Source organism: Euleptes europaea, chromosome 16 (assembly GCF_029931775.1).
Source record: "Euleptes europaea isolate rEulEur1 chromosome 16, rEulEur1.hap1, whole genome shotgun sequence".
NCBI lineage: Eukaryota > Metazoa > Chordata > Lepidosauria > Squamata > Sphaerodactylidae > Euleptes > Euleptes europaea.
The window spans coordinates 40,146,158-40,168,851 of NC_079327.1; positions in this window are offsets into that span (position 1 = coordinate 40,146,158).

The following is a 22,694-nucleotide window of genomic DNA, read 5'->3' on the forward strand; positions in this document are numbered from 1 at the left end:
GATCCGTCTTGCACGGTCCATTAATGTTTTGATTATTCCTCTTTTCTGTCGGGGGTGGTGGTTGGAGTTTTTGTGTAAGTAATCTCATTGATTAACCAGATTTTTCCAGAAGATATAACAGCCTTATTTCACCATTGTTTGACAACAAGTTATTTCCTATGGGATCAAGAATTTTATGAACAGATTGATGGAGTAGCTATGGGAAGTCCACTCAGTCCAGTAATAGCAAACTTTTACATGGAATATTTTGAAAAGACAGCATTAGAATCAGCACCTTACAAACCTACAGTGTGGTTCAGGTTCGTAGATGATACATTTACCATTTGGAGCCATGGTGAAGAAAAATTAATGGACTTTCTAAACCATCTTAATAATATCCATCCAAACATTCAGTTTACCATGGAAAAGGAAATTGAGGGTAAACTCCCATTTCTTGATACCCTTGTCATCCGTAAAACAAACCTTCAGTTAGGTCACAAGGTCTACCGGAAACCAACTCACACAGATCGCTACTTACACAAAAACTCCAACCACCACCCCCGACAGAAAAGAGGAATAATCAAAACATTAATGGACCGTGCAAGACGGATCTGTGAACCACAGTTTCTCAAGGAAGAAACTAATCATCTAAATCACGCACTGCTAGCAAACGGCTACTCCAAGAATGAAATCAGAAGGGCCATTAAACCAAACAAAAATCAGAAAACTCAAGAAAAACAGTCTCCCATAGGAAAGGTATTCTTGCCATTTATTAAAGGAGTCACTGATAGGATGGAGAAACTTTTGAAAAAACATAACCTACAAACAGTGTTTAAGCCCACCAAGAAAATACAACAAATGCTACGATCAGCAAAAGACAAAAGAGACCCCCTCACCTCTGCAGGAGTATATCGTATACCTTGCAGCTGTGGAGAAGTTTACATCGGGACCACAAAATGCAGCATACAAACAAGGATAAAAGAACATGAAAGATACTGCAGACTTGGCCAGCCTGAGAAATCAGCAGTGGCTGAACATGGACTGACACAAACAGGACACAGGGTCTTATTCCAAGACACTGAAAGACTGGACAATTCTACCAACTATTTTGTCAGATTGCACAGAGAAGCCATTGAAATTCATAAACATCAGCACAACTTTAACAGAAAAGAGGAGAGTTTAAGAATGAATAAGGCTTGGCTTCCTGCCCTGAAAAACCTCCAGACAAAGACAACATTCAACAATAGCCATACAGATTAGCTTTGGATTACACACATTAACAGATCACTTCAGGATACAATGGTTCCATATTAACATACCATACCCTCATTAGCACAATATCTTGATACTTACAGGACAATACTTTTGCAGGACAATACTCAGCTCAAACCCAACCCCTTTCTGACTATATATTACTCTTCCTACACCCTTGACACTGAGAGACACTGTCCTTCAGTGTTACTCCTCTGAAGATGCCGGCCACAGTTGCTGGCGAAACGTCAGGAAAGAAAATTCCAAGACCACGGTTACACAGCCCGGATAACCTACAAGAACCAATGAACTCTGACCGTGAAAGCCTTCGACAATATTTTAATACTTCTGATATTCAATTAAAATTATAATCATGCCCTTTCCAACTTCCTAAGAGAGGGATGGAGAGCACTGAAGGGTCCCCAGCTCCCAGCTGGTCAGAGATGCATTTCCACTTTAAACAAAAGGCTCATTAGTTTCATTGGAGGTTTGAAAATGATGGTCTTTAAAATTTCAAAGCGTATAAAAGTTGCTGACCAGTGCTCCCTCCTCCCTAGCCTTTCCTACATCCCTGACAGGATTCCTAATTCTGATATTATTGGGAGTGGTAATATCAGAATCCAGAATCATGTTGGGGAAGTGAAATTGGATACAGCTGATCCAGTTCAATAATTGAAATATTGGGCATCTTATCAGGGCAGCAATATCCAACTGAACACCCCTGTTGTCTACCTGAACAGGGTTCCAAGGGAAGAACACAGATAGTCCAAATAAACTGCTGTGCTAGGTGCCAACCACAGGCAATGAATATCCCAATCAAAATTCTGGAGTAACTGTCCTGAATTCCAGCATCCCTGAGAGCAAGAGGCAGATAGTGTAGTTGAATGGCAGTTTGAGGGTCAATACCGGGCTGTTCCAGGTCTGGGTCCAAAGTCAATATCAGAAGTGAAGTCCAAATTCCAAGTCAAAGTCCATTCCAAGGTCAATGCCGTAAAAGTATCAGGTGATATCAGAGTCCAAAGAGAACACACGATACTAATAACAAGTTGATCCCACACTGATCTGGAGGCAAGTGCCTGCTTAAATAGGCCTAGGGTGAACCAGCTGTTGCTTGTTCCTCTGACTCAGCATTCCCTGCTGATTGAAGCTGATTAGCCTCATCAGTGTCAGCAGGGAGTGCTCTTCACTGGGCTTGCAGTCTAGCACTTCTTCTATGCTCATGCAGGCATGCTCTGAACCTTTGGTGCCTCTGCTCCAATGGCTTTTGGGGGGCTCTCTGACACAGGTGAGACCACTGCTCTGGGTGGTTGTAGGCAAGGGGGCACTCATCTGTCTGTGACGGCTCAGCCTGCTGCTGTTCCTCCCTTCCACTACCTGCTGCTTCAAGTCCTTCTCGTCTGAGGAAGCCTCAGCAGGCTGCCCCATGACAACTAAAATTCAGCACACATGCCATCCATTGCCATTTTAGGATGATGGTGTAGGAATAGTAAGAGACACTCAGAAGCATTAGAGGGAAATCATTCACATGCTATATGAAAATGCTGTTCTTCATAAAACTACCAAATGACCACATTGTAATTTTGTGCAATACACACAATTCACCAGTGATGAATTTAAAGGAAATCTTTCAAAATAAACAATTTTTTGAGAAAGAGAAAAACAATCATGCTTATTCATATGAACTAGCCTTATTGATTGGTTTATAATAATACTTATCATTTAAATAGTCAGTGCTTGTGGTGCCCAAAGTGCTTCATATGTTACCCAAACAGGACCAAGAGAGGGGGAAATTAGCTTGTTACGGGGTCTCCAGCCATAAAAACAAAAGATCTTTGTCAATGTATTCGCTTGTTACAGGGTCTCCAGCCATAAAAACAAAAGATCTTTGTCAATGTTTATTCCTGTGCAATATTCCCAAGAGAAAGAGTAACAGCGACTAACCAATTTGAACTAAATGAAATATTTATTTCTTAGCACTCAGACACACAACTAGAGGCAGACCAAAACTGCAAACCTTTAAAACCACAAATATATCTAAAACCAAGATTAAAACCACCCTCTCCCTCCCAAAAAACACACACACACTCACACGCAAAACTGATAACAGGATGAAGATGAGGGGAAGAGACAAGGATAGAGAGGGAAGGAGGTTCAGAAGGGTGATACTACCTGGTCTAAGGTGCATGATAAGTTTGAGAATTGTGGGGAGTTTGTACAGCAGAAGTTCAAGGTGACAGAGGATTGAAGAGAAAAAGGGGAGTCTGTGAAGCGGCGGCAAAGCTATCCAGGTAGTGGGAGAACCTGGCACACTTTTCACTGACCTGGGCTAGTTCTTTTATGGGGGGAAATTCTATAGCCCGGCATGGGACCCCCTTTTCCAGGATCAGGATTGGTCCAAGAAATAAAGTTTGAATTTGACTAGGCAGTTTGAAGGTAACTGCTGACTGAATCAGGAAGGTTAGGAAGTAATACCCGTCAGTGCAAAGATAGGGAAGTTTTAGCATATCTACAAAGAACTGGATGTGCAACAATGGTAACACCTGTCTTCTTGATTACCCACTCTGAGTTGATCAGATGTTAGGCTACTTTGATAGATTGGAGGTGATACTTAAGGGTTTCCCATTGACTGAAATGATTCATATTGCTTTGATGAGGTACCCCTTGATGCAGGGATATAATTGTATTATGCTTGACTTGTTGCTGGGGGTGTATGTAAATGCTTTATGTGTCCTGTTTCCATGCTAGAATGTGCTCTGGACATGGCAAAGCAGATGTGCTCTCTGAAAACTTATCCCAGGTATCCCCATTGCACTTTAGGCTTTGAAGGGTATTCCCTTCAAAACAACTAAGAGGAGATGTGTGTCTCAACTGTGGAGAGGACAGGGGCCTTACACGTATACATTGTCATGTCGTACTCAGTACAATAGCCCTATAATGCTTATCAGTATTATAGCTGCTACACTACAGATATGGAGCTGAGTTTTATGACAGTGCCTTGCCTAAAGCCGCCTAGTGAGTTTACGGTAGAGGGGAGATTTGATCCAGGATCTTATGGATCACAGCACATTCTTTTAACTACTATGCTCACCAGCTCAATTTTGAAATTGACTTCAGTTGAAAATACACAGCATTGATTGTTTGTGCATTGAGATCCACTTGGTGACAGCTCCAAACTCAGAACACATTTAGAGTATGGATAACAGCAGAATATTCTCCATGTGGTACTAAAGTATAATCGATATTAGGATTGAACCCTTTTCAAACATTGTTTCTAAGCACAAATATATAAACCAGCTCACAAAATTGATTTTGAGTGCTTTTTATAGATTTTTTTGTAGATGGGGGCAGATAGGCAATATATGCTGTGATAGTTATGGAGATGTAGAGGTGTACTGGCATCTCTGAAATGGGCAGAGTATGGGAAAGAGTCACTCCACCAGATAGAGAGGGCCATTTACAATCAAAAAGGAAAAAAAATGCTAGGTCTTTGATGTTTTATCACCTCTTGATTGGAGTGTCCATTTTCTAGCAGGCTTGAGCCCCAGGATCTCATATCCAGACTGGCTAAGGCCCTTGGACTCCATGTGGGGAGTAGGGTTGCCAGGTCCCTCTTCACCACCGGCAGGAGGTTTTTGGGGTGGGGCCTGAGGAGGGCGGAGTTTGGGAAGAGGAGGGACTTCAATGCCATAGAGTCCAATTGCCAAAGCAGCCATTTTCTCCAGGTGAACTGATCTCTATCGGCTGGAGATCAGTTGCAACAGCAGGAGATCTCAAGCTAGTACCTGGAGGTTGGCTACCCTAGTGGGGAGGGGTCTGAAAAGGGGAGCTACTCCTTTGTTTGTGGGTCATTATTGTTGCATTTTTGGTCAGGGTTAAGGATAGTGTGCTTGCGCATGTGTGTGTTGCGACGAGGGTTGATAGAGGGGAATGATACCAGAAGATGCTTGTGCGTGTGCCCTGAGGTGGAGGCACCATACAACTGGCAAAGACCAGATGCTTCAGGACTGTAAGTAACTAGCCAGGAACTTTTATTTTGATTAGTTGTACCTAGAATCTGTCTTGTTAGCTACCCTGAGTTTGTGCCTTGTAGTATTAAAGCTGTTTAACTGAAGGGTCTGCACACTTCCTTCCTTACAGCCTTGCCACTTGGCAAACTAATGAAATACACCCCTATTGTGTCGACCTCAGGAGACACTTGGGGCGGGGGGAGATTTTGCCTGTGGTGGTAGCATGCTTTCAAAAGGGGGCAATTAGCCCCTTTTTGCCCCAGTTTCCTGACTGAGCTGCATGCCAGCAGGGGAAGTCTGAGGAGAAAGTACCCTCGCATTTATAGGGCAGCAAGGCCATAATGCCACACATGATTACTTATTAATATGAAATATTTACAAAACCACATTTGAAAAAAATAAGATGCTGAGTTTCTAAAAGGAAATACCAATTCTTTGCCACCTATAATTCCATTTCTCTGTTGTAATACTGAAAGTCCACTGATTTTTTTTACTAATCTGGTCACATGTATATTTAATTCATTAGTAATAACCCTGTTTAATTAAAGGCACCTGATGTTTATAAATAATAGGCCCAGTAGCTGACTCAGATTATGGTGTGAAAAGTATGTATTGCCCATTAGGTAGATGGGTGGCAGTGAGTGTTTATTATTTGAGGTTTAAAGCACAAGTATCCCAAGCTCATTGTCCAATCAAGGAGACAAAGGCCTTTGATACCAAACCACTACTACAACACAATGTTGTATTAACGTTTGTCATGCACAAATACTCAGTGTTGCTGAACATCAAGTTTATTTGGCACTGCTTTGTGAGGAAGAATTGGTAACCGAAGAAACCATGGTAATGAATCCAGATCGATATTTTTGCTCCACATATCACTAGGCATTTGTGGAAGTTCAGCAGCTGAAGCTTAAACTTAGTCAACATGTACCTGCATCCAACAACAAGCTTATAAAAGGTATCATTTCAGAGGGCTTTGAACACCAACAGGCTTTATTGGGTTTGAGATTGGGGCGGGGATCCTAAAATTGCTACTTGGACATGTTACTTTCTCTACAAGGGGATGATTCTGCATCGTTTAAGGCTATTATACCTGTCCTGCTGATTAGACAATAGGCTTCAAGGCTTTCGCTGAGATGAGAAAGCGGGAAATCATGTACTAGGATGTTCAGTATATTCCATTTCCTAAAGTGCTGTAGTACATTGTACAACACAGATCTGACAAGGGCGACCTTTTGTATTAATCCACATGGAGTGCCAAATGGGATAACATTCAAAAAGTTTTCTGTGTGCAATACAGGCTGTTTTTTACAATCACACAGGCAGTTTGAGGCTGTGCTGTATGCAATAATGAACCAGATTAGAAATCCCTGCTGCTCTCCTACAAATAGGAATCTGTCACATGCCAGCAGTAACCTTCCACTTGGTGGAATTCTGAGTTTGATCAGATAAATGAATTTATTACCATTAAGGCAAATGCTAGTTATATCAGGAGAATCAGCAGGTGTAACTTGAATAAACATTTGGAGGCAAACTATCATTCTTACCCAGCCCAGTCATTTTCTTTTAATAGAACATTTCCACAGCTTGAAACAATGATCACAGAATACATAGAGAAAGAAGAACATCATGAGAAACAAAAAGATATTTGTTTCCTTCTGTGGGTGTGTCTTCCTCGCTTGATACGCATAGGTAGATTTTCTTCTGAAGGTCTATCTAGAGTCCAAACTTGGGAGATTTCCACATGGGATCTGAGGGATTCAAGATGGGCTTCAGATCCAAGTGAATCAGACCCTCTACCTCTTGTGCATTCAGGACTCTAACTATCCCAGCAAGCACTATTTTTGTTTGAAGGTGTTCACCCATGCTGAAGAACTGCTGATATGGTTCAAACCTGAAGTATTTTGAGTTTGCACACAGTTGGTGACACTCCTCATCACACTGGCCAGCTGATTGGTAGCTGCTGCTGGCACATATTCACAATCATGGGGCAAGACGTCCGGATTATGGTTGCCAACCTGTAGGTAGTAGCTGGAGATCTTCTGCTATTACAACTGATCTCCGGCCAATAGAGATCAGTTCACCTGGAGAAAATGGCTGCTTTGGCAATTGGACTCTATGGCACTGAAGACCCTCCCCTCCTCAAACCCCACCCTTCTCAGGCTCCGCCCAAAAAACCTCCCGCTGGTGGCGAAGAGGGACCTGGCAACCCAACTCCGGATGCACACAGCTTTGCTTAAACAATTCCTTCCCTGGAAACAAATGACAGCACTCAAGAGAATGAAAGAACAGACATGCACAAATAAGTTGAGATCCAGCATAGAAGACTTGATAAACAATCGGTCCTCTCCCTCCACCAAACTCTGAAATGGGACTAAGGTATACAGATGGGCAAGCCAAGAAACCATCACAGTTGAGCAAAATATTCCCTTGTGAGCATTTTTTGTGTGCTTTTCTGGATTGGTCAGGCAGGTATGTGTATGAGGACAGAATGAAGCTGTGCAGCATCCTTCCCATGCACACAATCTTCAGTTCTCAATTGGCAATGCAAGACTGTACATTCAAAGGAATGTTCTATAAAAAGTGAATGTATGTTTAGAATATAAATTGTAATCAAATTTCGAGGTGTGCATATTGGGGGGAAATGGTAAAATGTTGATTTCCGGATCAAGCCAGATTAAAATGGGTCCAGAAAATCAGTCTCTTCCATGAACCCCTGGAGTTTTCTGTCTGGGAGCAGCACCAGTTCTGAAGCAGCTGCCTGCCTTGGAGGATGTGCTGGGAAATAAAAACTGGGTTCTGTAGGGTGTGACTTTTTAAGTAAGCTTTTTGTGGTTAAGTAGTAGGGATGTTCTGGTTACAGGGCCTCTAGCTGGGGACCCCCTTAATAAGGTCAATATTAAGCAAAGCATTTACCTTTACCTCAATTTGATAGTAGAACTTTGTTGCTCCAACTTCTACCATCCCCACTGATGCCCTTTCAGTTCTCACAGGGTGAAAATGCATGTTCACTTTAGCCTCCTTTTAGGGCTGTCAATTCGGTTCGGTCCGAACTGAAAATCAACCGAATTTCCCCTGATTCGTTGCTTTTCTGTTCGGACGGATCCAAACTGAAAACTGGCGGGCAACCGGGGGGGCCGAATTCAGCGAGTTCGGGAGTTCGCGAATAAATTCGGCCAATTCGGCCATCAGTAAGCAGCATAACCGTCAGCAGCATTCTCCTCCCCCGGCCAATCGGTGGGCAAGCTGGGTCTTCTTCTGGCCAATCAGTCAGGATTGAGTACTGGAGGAATCAGCTGATGTGTGGCCCAGCCAGGGAGAGAGAGAGAGCAAAATCCTCGTGTGTGGGGGGGGGGTGCTTGTGCACATTCGCTCCTTTCTGTGGCTGCAGGGGGCGCATTTTTTGGGGTGCACACACAAAACTTCCACTGGAACTTCAGATGAAACTTCTTAAGGTACCCCCCAAGTTTTGTAAACATTGGGTCAGGGGGTCCCGAGATATGGGCTCCCCCCTTTTTTCTTTCCATGGTTGCAGGGGGCACATTTTTGGGGGTACAAATCCCAAACTTTGAGCGGAGTTTCAGACCAGTGTTCTTAAGATACCCCCCAAGTTTTGTAAACATTGGGTCAGGGGGTCTCGAGATATGGGCTCTCCCCCTTTTCCCTCCCCCCTTTTCCATTTATGTGGCTGCAGGGGGCGCTTTTTTGGGGATATAGCCCCCAAACTTTTAGCATAGCTTCAGTGAATTATTCTTAAGATACTACCCAAGTTTTGTAAAGATGGGTTCAGTGGGGGCAGAAATATCGCCTCCCCCCTTTTCTCTTTCCATGGCTGCAGGGGGCGCATTTTTGGGGGTGCAGACACAAAACTTTCACTGGAACTTTAGATTAAGCTTCTTAAGGAACCCCCCAAGTTTTGTGAACATTGGGTCAGGGGGTCCCAAGATATGGGCTTTCCCCTTTCCCCTATTGGGATGAATGGGGCAGCGGATCCGATCCTGTGTGCATCTCTCCAGAGCAAAACGTTCCGTGCCTAATTGGAATCATCTTGGATTACAGCCCGTCCTGCTGGAACAGAAGACAGCCACAGTAAGACCCCTTTGGGGGCTTTAATCTATAATTTTTCTCCTGTGTATGTGTGTGTGTGTGTGTGGGAAAGCAGAGTCTGTGTGTGTGTGGGGAGGGAGCAGTTTCTGTGGGTGGGGGGGAAGCCAAAGGGGGCTTTCGTCGGTTCTGCCTGGGGTGTGTGTTCCCCCTCGAGTCTCTCGCTCCCTGGTTTGAGGGAGGAGGTTTCAGTTGTGTGTTGCAAAGGTGTTGTTTAACAAGGTTGTGTTTGCAGTTGTTTTGCTAATTTCTCCGCTGTTGTCGGGCTGGGAGCTTTGTGCGTGAGCGGCAAGCTCTGCTGAGAGATGCACAACATTAAGGGTGGGGGGGACCCCTTTCAGGGCCCATATATCAGCCCCCCCCTGACCCAATCTTTACAAAACTTGGGGAGTCTTTCAATAAACGTCCTTTGAAGCTCTGCCAAAAGTTTGGGACCTCTAAGCCCAAAAATGCCCCCCCCCAGAGCCACGGAAAGGCGCGGTTGTGTTTTTAATGGCTTTATTCGGCCGAATTTGTTTCCGAACTTTGAATTCCCGCCGAATTGAACGGATCCGAAGTGGGGGAGTTCGGACTTCGGCACGTACCGAACCCACAAGGGCCAAATTCGGCCGAATCCGAACTGTACCGAATTTTTTTTTTTGACAGCCCTACCTCCTTTATTCCCTGTTTCAGCCAGGATTTAGCCAGGATCAAACGCATGCGTTTTGCCGAACGTGCGTTCGATCCTGGCTGAATCCTGGCTGAAACAGGGAATAAAGGAGACTAAAGCGGCCATCCCCTTCTGGATGCACACTTTAATGTGGTGAGGGGGTTTGTGTATGTCAGGGAAGCTGAGAGCAATACCGTAAGGGGTTTAGACTCTATCAAGAGACTAAACTCCTAGCAGAGTCACTCAAGAAGGAATGGTCACAGCTGAGACACCAGACGAAGATGCATCCACCCCCTTAAGGGATCAATGGCCACATCCTCAGAAGAGAACAGGCTGTTCCAATGTGGATGGGGGCAGAGGAATCCCTAAAGGTTAGCTACTGGGCAGCAGCAGTAGTGGAAGGTGAAGATCTTTTGTAGACAACAGCAGTGCCACTACGGCTAACCCTGGTTAGTACTGCGCAGAAGAAGGCACTGGTAAACCACTTCTGACCAACCTTTACCTTGAAAACCCTATGATGAGACAATCCAAAATGAAAAAAGATATAGTGCTTGAAGATGGGACCCCCAGGTCGGATGGCACTCAATCTGCTACTGGGGTAGAGCAGAGGACAAGTATGAATAGCACTGTTCTTAATGATGCGATTGGACTAAAGCCAAAAGGACGTTCAGCGGTTGACATGAATAGATGCAAAAGGAAAGTCCGAAGCTGTTCGACGCATATAATAGGAACATGGCATGTGAGAAGCATGAATCAGGGTAAGCTTGAAATTGTTAAACAAGAAATGGAACGTATGGACATTTCAGTCCTGGGGGTAAGTGAATTAAAGTGGACTGGATTAGGACATTTTCAATCAGAAAATTACAAAGTGTTTTATTCAGGGAATGACAAAAAGAGAAGAAACGGAGTTGCTTTAATAGTGAGGCAAGATGTAGCAAAGGCAGTCAGGAGCTATAATGCAAAGTCTGACCGAATAATATCAATCAGACTTCAGGGAAAGCCTATCAACATAAGCATCATTCAAGTTTATGCCCCAACTACAGATGCTGATGAGGAAGAAATTGAAAGTTTTTATGCCCGTGTTCGGGAAGAAATTGATCACACACCTAAACAAGATATACTGATAATCATAGGTGATTGGAACGCAAAAGTAGGAAACAAAGCAGAATCAAATGTTGTTGGCAGATTTGGGCTAGGAGCACGGAATGAAGCAGGAGAATGCCTCGTAGAATTCTGTGAAGACAACAATCTGTTCATTGCAAACACATGTTTCAGGCAACCAAATAGACGATTGTATACATGGACATCACCAGACGGCCAGTATAGAAATCAAATAGATTATATAATTGGAAGCAGAAGATGGAGAAGCTCTATTCTCTCGGCCAAAACAAGACCAGGAGCCGACTGCGGTACAGATCATGAATTGTTAATATCGAAAATCAAGATAAAGCTTAAGAAAAACACCAAAACATTCATAGCACCAAAATACAATGTAAGCAATATTCCGGAAGAGTTTAAAGACCACATAAGGAACAAATTTGCATTACTGAGTTCAAGTGAATGTAAACCTGAAGAACTATGGGTGGAAACTAGAGATATTATCAAGGAAGAATGTGCAAAGACTATTCCTGTAGCCAAAAGAAAAAGCTCGATGGATGTCTGAGGAAACTCTTAAAATTGCCAGAGATAGACGAGAAGCAAAAGTAGAAGGTGACAGAAATAGAATCAAAAGTCTAAGTGCAACGTTCCAGCGACTCGCACATAGAGACAAAGAGACCTATTATAATAACCAGTGTAAAGAAATAGAAAAGAACAACAAAAAAGGAAGAACAAGAGATCTGTTCCACAAGATCCAAGAAATCAAAGGGAAATTTAAAGCATGGTTAGGCATGCTGAAAGATCAGCATGGAAATACATTAACTGAACAGGACAAAATAAAGAACAGGTGGGAACAATACACTGAAGAACTATACAGAAGAGATGAAAGGATAAAAGATTCTTTCCAAGAAGAATCTTTTGAAGAAGAACCTACAGTTTTAGAAAGTGAAGTGAAAGCTGCATTGAGAGCAATCGGGAGAAACAAATCACCAGGAGCAGATGGGATATCAAAGAGCTATTCCAAGCCACAGAAATGGAATCCATCAAAATCTTGACAAGAATATGCCAACAGATATGGAAAATAAAACAATGGCCCACAGACTGAAAACGATCCATTTACGTTCCAATTCCCAAGAAAGGAGACATTGCAGCAACTATAGGACCATCGCATTAATTTCTCATGCAAGTAAAGTGATGCTCAAAATCTTACAGCAAAGGTTGTTACCATATATGGAACGAGAAATGCCTGATGTTCAAGCTGGTTTCAGAAAAGGAAGAGGCACTAGAGATCATATTGCAAATATACGCTGGTTACTGGAGCGTATATTCAGAAGAAAATCAGCATGTGTTTCATAAGATTACAGCAAAGCTTTTGACTGTGTGGATCACGAAAAGCTCTGGCTGGTTTTAAAGGAAATGGGTGTGCCACTACATCTGATCGTTTTGATGCGCAACCTGTACTCTGGACAAGAGGCCATAGTTAGAACAGAATATGGAGAAACAGAATGGCTTCCAATTGGCAAAGGTGTCAGACAAGGATGTATTTTATCTCCCTATCTCTTCAATCTATATGCAGAACATATAATTAGGAAAGCTGGATTAGATTTAGATGAAGGTGGCGTGAAAATTGGAGGGAGGAACATTAATAATTTGAGATATGCTGATGACACTACATTATTGGCAGAAAATAGTGAAGATTTGAAACAACTACTGCTGAAAGTAAAAAGAGAAAGTGCCAAAGCAGGACTACAGCTGAACATCAAGAAAACAAAAGTAATGACTACAAGAGAATTACACAACTTTAAGGTTGACAATGAGGAAATAGAAATTGTTCAAGACTTTCCATTCCTTGGCTCCACCATCAACCCAAAGGGAGACTGCAGCCAAGAAATCAGAAGGAGATTGAGACTGGGAAGGGCAGCCATGAAGGAGCTAGAAAAGATTTTGAAGTGTAAGGACTGGCCACCAAGACTAGATTAATTCATGCCATCGTATTCCCTAGTACTATGTATGGGTGTGAAAGCTGGACAGTGAAGAAAGCTGATAGGAAGAAAATAGATTCCTTTGAAATGTGGTGTTGGAGGAGAGTGTTACGGATTCCGTGGACTGCCAAAAAAACAAATCAGAGGGTTATAGATCAAATCAAGCCTGAACTGACCCTAAAGCTAAAATGACTAAACTGAGGCTATTGTATTTTGGTCACGTCATGAGACGACAAGAGTCACTGGAAAAGACAGCCATGCTAGGAAAAGTTGAGGACAGCAGGAAAAGAGGAAGACCCAACAAGAGATGGATTGACTCAATAAAGGAAGCCACAGCCTTCAATTTGCAAGATCTGAGCAAGGCTGTCAAAGATAGGACATTTTGGAGGACTTTCATTCATAGGGTCGCTATGAGTCGGAAGCAACTTGACGGCACTTAACACACACAAAGCGGCCATGCGTTTTTGCCCACAGACTGCACTTCTTTACCAGAGAACTCCTCTTTCTCCTTCTTCTCCCTCCTCTCCCCCACCAAAAAGTAAGTGTTTTTTAAATCAGAGTCAGAAGTTTTGGGGAGATGTAATCCTTAGCCTCAGGACTACCATCACACTGTCCGGGTGTCAGCCCCTGTATTATTGCCCCATTTATTTTTTACACAAGAATCTATAGGCACAACCTTTTCCTTGGCAGAATTCCTCAGTGGTGTCCTAATTGCAGCATCATTTAATGGAGCCAGAGTTGCAGAAACCTACTAAAGGAACAGGAATGAGACATATGCCTTCCTTATCAGAGTGAGTGATCATCTCAATTAAGAATAAAGGGATGAGGAAATTAGTGACAATCTGAAAGTATAATGAGCAGAGATCAAGAGAGCTGCCATTTTCTCCCCATGTGGGCTACTTATGATGGTCATATCAATCTTTCTGTAAGCTGCTTTGAAGACTGAAAAGTGAATCATTATAAAGGCGGTGTTGCTCTGCTCCATTCTATAGAATCGTGGCCTAATCTTACATCAGATATCAGCATTTATATATTGTGAGATGCTGGAACTTTGTCAGTTCGTTCTTGCTGGCAGCTGGCCCACCTGAATTATTATTAAATCAATATTTATCCCATAACTCCCTATGCTTGAGAAAACAGGTATATTAAAAACCGCAATCTAAAACCACACAAACCATAAAGTCAACAATATTTTTTTAAAAATATATATCACACAGAATCAGAACACTACACAGCCCATGAAACCAATCAGCACCTCCCTAGCCCTGACTTTATTTTTTTTAATGGAAACACTTTAAAATGGTAGTACAACATTTTATCTCTGCTCAGATGACAGTCTCTCGCTTTTGAACAACAAGCAAATAGATCCTTACCTGTATTTCTGTTGAAATTTTTACCTAATTCTGATAATGTTAAAATTTTAAAAATCTAGTAAAATTAAGCATAAAACGTTTATTGAAAATCTGCAGGAGGCATCAAATACTAAACATTGCATGACTACTTATTTGCTTCTTTGTGTTCAACTAAGTGAAGAGAACTCTGACAATAGCAGAAATTGAAAAATTAGAAATTAACTGGGTTATTACAACTCTGGGACAAAAAGGCAAACTGATTAATTAATAAGCATGCCCTTTTGTTGCTTATTGGATTTTTGTAAGTGTTTGCATTTAGAAGAACATAGATTTTATGTTAGGCAATATATGTTTATAATACTGTTTCATTGGGTATATTCAAAATTTTAAATATCCATTCCATCGCTAAAATCTGCTGTGCTTCACAAGGCACAGCCAAGTAGACATACCCTATCATGAACTCCCTTTTCACAGTAAAACTCAATAGTCTGAATGCAGGGCCTGGCATTGTTAGAGACAAACACCTCATTCCACAAACATAGGAGACAGATCTTCTGTTTCCCTTTTCTCTGGGCCCTGATCCAGTCAAGAGCTATTTGGGCTCCGATTCTGCAAGGACTCTGGCTTGGTGATATTTGGGAGCAATTTATCCCACCCCTCCCTTTGTCTGTCGTCTGATAAGAGAGAAAAAAGAAAAACCGTTTTTTTGTCAAGCCCAAACCATGAAGTAGAAAGGGATTTCTCCACATCTTCAACGGTTATTGAAAAGACTCTCACTAACAGCAATGCATATATTACAAATGTGATTTACAAAGGGATGACCTGACCATGACTCTATAGCATATAAAGCAACTTATGCAGTGAAAGCTTGTAGGGGCAGCTGCTGTACAGGCATAAAGTTGCTTGTCATGGCATCTGATCCAAACTTCAAGCAAAACTTCAAGGCAATCCAGTGAGGGACCTGACTAGCATGTAAATGAGCAGTTTCAAATGCTGTCTGCATTTTTGGTGGTGGTCACAGCATGCCAGGGGATAATCTGAGCATGGAGTGGGGTGCCTAATACTTTAACTTTCTCCCTTGCAAATGAAAAGGACCACGCATCTACTTTGTATGCCCAGGCTCAATCCCTAGCATCTTAAATTGAAAGGATAGTGATAGGTGATATGAAAGACACAAAAGCCACTACAAAAGAATAGACCATGTAAACATTGTAGGAACAGATTGTAGATGTAGAGTCGATCATGTAGACATTGATAGACCAATGATCTGACTCAATATAAAGCTACTTCATGTATGTCCTTGTATAGTCTGTAGCCTTTTAATTCCATATTTTCCAAGCTCCAAGACTAAAAAAAAGGGGGGGGGTCACACAGGGAACATGACTCACACAACATTTATGAAGAAAAATTTGTGGATGAGGGGAACATTTAGCACCTCTGCCTCCAGTCCACTGATTCTCCCGTACAAAAGCCAATCCCCCCCCACACACAGAATCATGTAATTTTAGCAAATGTGGGTTTGGAAACCTGTGTTTGCTGAGTTAATGTGTAGTTCTGCCTTGTACATGCTGTCCATGTTGATCCTACTAAAAAAGACTCCCTCATTGAGGAAGAGTAACATGACAACAAGTATCTCCACTAACCTACTTTGTATTTCATGTTTACTCTGTCATGTTTTGTGAAATGCATTGGGTTGCTATAATTTTCTCTAACACAAAATCAATGCTTGGAATATACAGATCTGTAAATCGTTGCTGTCACAGTTCCATGGGATTCATAGAGTGGTGCATATTTCTTCAATGTGTTCTGTATTTTAAAAAAGATGTAGACCTGCATAAGATATACAATGTCTGGAAAAATGCCTGGATTTCCTCTCATCTACATACGATCATCCATTTGGCCAGTAACCATGAAACAATGGTAATTGGAATTTGTTGATCTGCAGAGGTCACACCATTCATAACTCACAGCAATGTATTTGCTGTATATAAACATTTTTCTGAGCCAGGGAGTCACTGTAAACATAATCTGACATTTACAGTATGTGCTCCAGACAAGGCTGCTTTAAGTTCCAAAATTGCCCTTTTAAAACCAATATTTTATGTCCATACTGAACCAAAGGAACCTTAACAGAATGGTATTTCTTGGCCTTAACGGCCTATGTGGCTGACAATTCACTTCTGACCATTCTGGAATTAAGATAGCTATTGATCTGCAACTGGACATCATTCTTCCCTATGTTTACTGATTTCACACATAATAAAACTGCCCTTTGGTGCCGTTTTGATGGGCCAGTTTTCTGATGAGTAAAAATCTAGTCTTGTACCTATCAGCCTAAATTCTCAGGATTTAATGTAGTTAAGAATGTTCTGTTTTATAAAAAAGGATTGCAGTCACCTGTAACTGTGTCTTCTGTGCAAGCACACACTGAAACTGTGCGTGCACAGGCTATCCGCAGATTCTCGCTCTAACAGAACTGAGGAGGCTCCCTTCTCCTCCAGAGCAATCACAATGGTTTTCACCACCTAAACCATCACATGAACTGGAGAGCGCACCCCCTTCCTGCTTGTTCGCTGCAAACTCTCTCCAATAAGAACCCAGCAAGTAGAAACAAAAAGAAAGAGAGCTCCCAGTGGTGCAGGAAGGGAATGTGTGCCTGCACTGAAGACATATTAATGAACAACAGTTACAGGTAAGTGCAACCATTTTTCATCTTCAGTCTTCTGTGCAGTCCCACATTGGGAATCTAGTGAGCTACTCAGCAGAGGAAGCAGGATGATACTCTCACTGGAACAATGACTGAATGCAATTGTACCCCACTTTCTCTCCCGGCCAAAGCCAGGCTCAAAGCGGCTAACATCAATTAAAACCAAATGTGTGTGTGTTAAGTGCCGTCAAGTCGCTTCCGACTCATGGCGACCCTATGAATGAAAGTCCTCCAAAATGTCCTATCTTTGACAGCCTTGCTCAGATCCTGCAAATTGAAGGCTGTGGCTTCCTTTATTGAGTCAATCCATCTCTTGTTGGGTCTTCCTCTTTTCCAAATATAGAATATAGACCCAGTTAAACCCTAACCATAAAATTGTTGACAAAAAAAATTGCCCATGTATAATGCCACAGGTCCATAGCAGGCCCAGGGAAGAGCAACCAGGGTCCCTAATTCAGTAGATGGAAATTAAGAAGAAGGGAAGGGAGGTCAGCTATAATGAAACCCATTGCTGCCCTCAACCGTAAGCCTGGGGGAACATCTTGTTCTTATAGGCCCTGCAGAATTGTGCTAGATCCTGCAGGGCCCTGATCTCATTAGAGAGAGGGTTCCAGAGCCAGGGCCAAAAAAGCCCTGGTTTAGGACAGCCAGACACTCTTCAGGCTGGGGGTCACCAGTAGGTTATTTGCCGAGTGTAATGCACTCTGAGAGGCGTACCTAGAGAGACGGTCGCATAGGTATGAAGGTCCCAGACCATGTAAGCTTTAAAGGTTAAAACCAGCACCTTGAACTTGATCCAGTACTCCACCAGGAGCCAGTGCAGTTGTCGGAGCACTGGCTGAATAGGCGCTCTCAGTGGGGTCCTGGTAAGGACCCTCACTGCTATGTTCTGCACCAGCTGGAGTTTCCAGATCAGTCTCGAGGGCAGCCCTATGTAGAGTGAGTTACAATAATCTAGCCTGGAGGTCACAAGGATCACCATGGCTAGGTCCTGGCAAGAGAGATAGGGCACCCACTGCCTAGTCTGGCAGAGATGGTACAATGTCACCTTGGCCTCCATTGATAAGGAGGCATCCAGAATCACACCCAGGCTCCTGATGGCAAATGCAGGTGTCAATTGTACACCAACAAGAGAAGCAAGCTGATGCATCACCTCTGATCTGCCCCGGCCTAGCCACAGGCCCTTCATCTTCAATGGACTGAGCTTCACCCAGCTCTGTTTCATCCATTTCATCATGACCTCTAGGCACCTGACCAGTGGGCCCTAGCTGGGCTCAGGTTTTTTTAAAAAAAAACATCTCCTGAACAGTTCCACTTGAAATATTATGTAAAACAATAACAGCGAATTCCTGAGGCTGCAGGCAGGCTGTGGCGGGCAGCCGAGGCGCAGCAACGGCACAGACGGGAGGCCTCCTAAAAGGCTTCGCAGCGGCGTGTGCCACCAAGAAAAAGGCAAAAGAAGCAAGAGGCCGAAGAGCGGCACAGTGGCACAGGAACGTCGTGGTGCAGGAACGCCGTGGTGCAGCCTGAGGCCAGCCAGGCCCAGCCTAGTTAGTAGGGCAACTTCCGGGGGAGGGATTTTGCTGGGGGGAAGGTGGGTCATGGAATGGGGATGGCAGGGGCAGGCCACGAGATGGGAGGGCAGCCTCAGGGGGAGGAGTGCAGGGGGAAGGGTGGGGCCCACAAGGGAGGCAGGGAGAGCAGGGCGGGAGCAGGAAGACGGGAGAGCTCCCGGAGGGGCTGGAAGAATGGCAAGAGCATGCATCCGATGGCTCGGAAACTTCTAGTGAGTAGTCGCCAGCATTACCTTTGTGGGTCCCCACAACCCTCCAAGTTGCACCCAAGCACTACTCTTTCCCTTGACAAAAGCTCCAGGGTGGCCCGGGGGCTGCCAGCGACACCCCCACACACATACACACACACCGACAGAAGGGCTGGGGAGGCAACTGAACAGATGCATGTTTCCACGGCTGTGCAGTGGCCGAGGAGACCGGCCACGGACATGATGTGGGTGGCTGCGGCAAAAGAGCCGCAGCCGGCTGCCTTCTATTGGGTGGAGGTTTCAGGGTGGCTAGCACGCGAGGGCCGCCGAACATAGAAATGTGAAACTGGGTGTCACTGGCATATTGATGCCACACAGCTCCAAAACCATTAATGATTTCTCTGAAGCATTTGAACAGCATGGGAGATAAAACTGAAGCTTGTAGAACACCACAGGACATGTGCCACACTGATGACAACTGGTGTCCAATAGCAACACTCTGAATTTGTCCCATAAGGACCAATTTAATCTATTCCTTTGATGCCTACTTCTACCTCCAACTGCCTCAAAGGGATCATATGGCCCACTGAATCAAAAGCTGTTGATAACTCCAACAACAATAAAAAAAAGCACAGCCCTTTTCTACATTCAACTAAAGTCACCAACACCATCTTTGTCCCACAGCCCAATCTGAAATCTGATAGAAATGGGAGTAGACTCGACAGAAAAGGAGCACACAGCAGAAGTTGCTGGGTCCCCACATTCTCTCTTTCTTACCTTGCCCCAAAAGGTAACAGGTCACATCATTATTCTCCAGCAACTTTTTTAAAGTAACAACCACCAGCTTTTGAAGTGCTTTAATGGTGTGTAAAGGGACTTTTCTCCAGCATGGAAAAGAGACATAGCAAGTAGGTACTGATTATCCAATTAACTACACTAAAACCTTGTTCCAAAATACAGGAAATTAAAATGGCAGAATCCTAAGATTGTAGAATGTGCAGCAAACAGTGATGCATTCCATCTTTAAATGTTTCTTCACATAAAAAACCTCCATGCAAAAAGAAAACTAACACAGCAGAAAGAAATGTTTCGGCTCCCTCTTTGGCTGTTTCCCCAGGGGGATTTTCCACCAGGGGGCACACAATATGACCCTGCTTTATTCGGAGATTCCACATCACTGTGCTCTTTCCAAGCAGGACTCTTGGGGCTCTAGGGCTTTTTTCTTTTAATCTTGGCTCTAACTTAATGAGGAAACAGTTCGATGGCTGCAGGGAGAGTCTCCATGTCAAAGTTCTGACTGCAGTCAATCTGGGGGGGGGGTTAGAATTGCCTTCAAAATGGTGACGCTCAGTAGCGTTGTGAAAAAAAATAGGTAAATTTTGGGTTAGAGTTTATTGGGCCCAATTTTTTGGGTAAACTTGGAATAAGATGAAAACCTATACCGGTAAAGGGGTATTTCAGCTTTATTTCTGGGTTTACCCCAAAAATGGGTCCATTATAGTCTATGGGGATGTTTTTTGAAGCTCCTGTGGGGGGCATTTTTGAAGGTAGAGTCACCAAATTTGCAGCATAGCTGCAAGGGACTCTCCTTAGATGGCACCAAAGTTTGGTGAACATTGGGACAGGGGGTCCAATTTTATTGTCCAGCAAAGGGGTCACCTCCACCCTCCAGGGATTTGCAAGATGAGTTTTCCATCAGTTTTCAGGTTCAGACATTCAGCATTGCCAAGGACTGGCGGAAAGAGCTGATTGGCAGGCTGGCGCCTCAAAGTCTGGGGGCTCCCTTCTTATCTGGGGCACATAGCATTATGTCCATACAAATTAGCTTCCAAACTGAGGAAAACAGCTTAAATGCAAGAAAAATAAGGCAAGGAAAACATTTCTTTTGGTGGCAAATGACATCCTGTGAACAGTCCTTTATTATAGTCATCAAAAATCTGATTTCAAGAGATGGTCACAGGGTGGGGAAACAAAGCCTCTACTTGGGGCGACCTTCAGTTTGACAGCAAGTTTTCAGTGGGGGGTGATATCAGAGCCAGCTATGGCCAAAGCAGCACTTGTGAAGGAGACTGCTCATCCATGTTGGTGAGGAGTCTTCTTCAGAAGCGTGGTAAGTAGCTGTAGAAGCTGGCATTTTTTAGTTGGAGGGTATATTCCTCCAGATGGGACTGAGTGAGCTCAGTCTTTTAAATAACCCTTATGCTTGATCCAAATTAACCCACTGAATGGTGATGGTTGGTCAGACCAAGTTGGCTCCGATTACACGGCCCCTACCTCAAAAGGGCTCCAACTATGGGGCCTTAACAAAACCAGTATATGGTAGAAAAATGGAGGAAAGCACAGAGCTGTGCATCTGAGCAAAGGCAAATAGCTGAATCCAAAAAAGCCAAATATCTATTCGGCTTTTCTGGGAATCGCCTATTTGGCTTCAGGCAGATCCCCAGATTTTGGTATTCAGTCTACCCGAAACCCAGATATTGCCAAAATGGCTAATTTTGAATTTATTTTCGGTTCGGGTATATCGATATGCACAACCCTAATGCTCGGCTTTGGTATCCCCCCATTGCCCTTTAACAGGGCTTTGAAAACAAAAACAGCAACTCAGCCAAGGCTCAGCTTTGAGTCATGGCTCGGTTATTGGTAGGAGGGGGGATTTCAGGGTGCAGGCAAGATTGTTGTCAGGCGGTGCTTCCGTGCTAATGTGATGAGCAGAAAGAGGGTTGGAGGTGGGTAGTGGCAGCAGTGAGTGGCATCCTCACATGTCTCCAACCTGCTTGCAGCTACTTGCACAGCAATGGTTGCTTTTTCAACCCTAGTGCAAAAGCAGCCTTTCTATGTGCATAATTTTTTATACATTAGGGACCATTCCCAAATGTGATCTCTTATTCTGAAGTGCTACAGGCCATTCTAGCCAGTGCAAGTGTTCTTATGAAAATGTTTGCCATGCCTAAAACTAGAGCGCCTGCCACACTCAGGAAATCTTGATACCTTCTCCCTTTAAGGTTTTATTTCCAGATTCAGCAAAACTGCTAGCACAGTCCTTGTATCATTACAGAATACAGGTGGGAGAGGACATATCTGAATGGTCCCCCAAATTAAAACCATAATACCCTGCGCTGAGAAGACTAGAATATCAGGGGGAAATAGTTTAGCCTATTCTCCTTGATAAAATAGCTTTCCATACAGAAAATTTTCTAAACACAGAATTAAAATATTTAATTGCATACCCGCAGCTTGAAGTGGTACAGTCCCAGAAGGTCTCTACCAAAGGGTTTTGAAGAATGTGTAGATTGGCTTCTGACTTACTGATGGAGAAAAAGAATACTATGCAGCATCTAGAAAAAAAGAATAATCAAATCCTGTGTTCCCTTTCTGAAAATCCCCATGCAGATCCCAAGACAATGAAATGCAGCAGCTTTGAGATCTAACAGCATCTGGGAGGCAACCTCCCGCAGCTGTTTTCAGTAAGTTGAGTTCTCAGAAGGCCAGAACAAACAGCTGAAGGAAATCATTGTTGGCAGCTGGTATCAAAACATCTGGAGTGCCTTCCCAATCTAAGTAGCTATCCAAGTTGTTCACAGATGGAGAATCACTGAACCTTTTCTGGAGTATCATAGTTAAGTACGGGGGGGGGTACTCTCTCCCAACTATCATTCAATAAAGGGGATGTTTTAATACTTTCTAAAGAGTTGCACAATAGAGTTGATAAGATACTTTTACAATAATGGTTTTTGGATGTACAAAATGATCATCTCGCTAGTTTTTATGGGATGTTTGCTTATATTATGCTTTATGGAGATCCT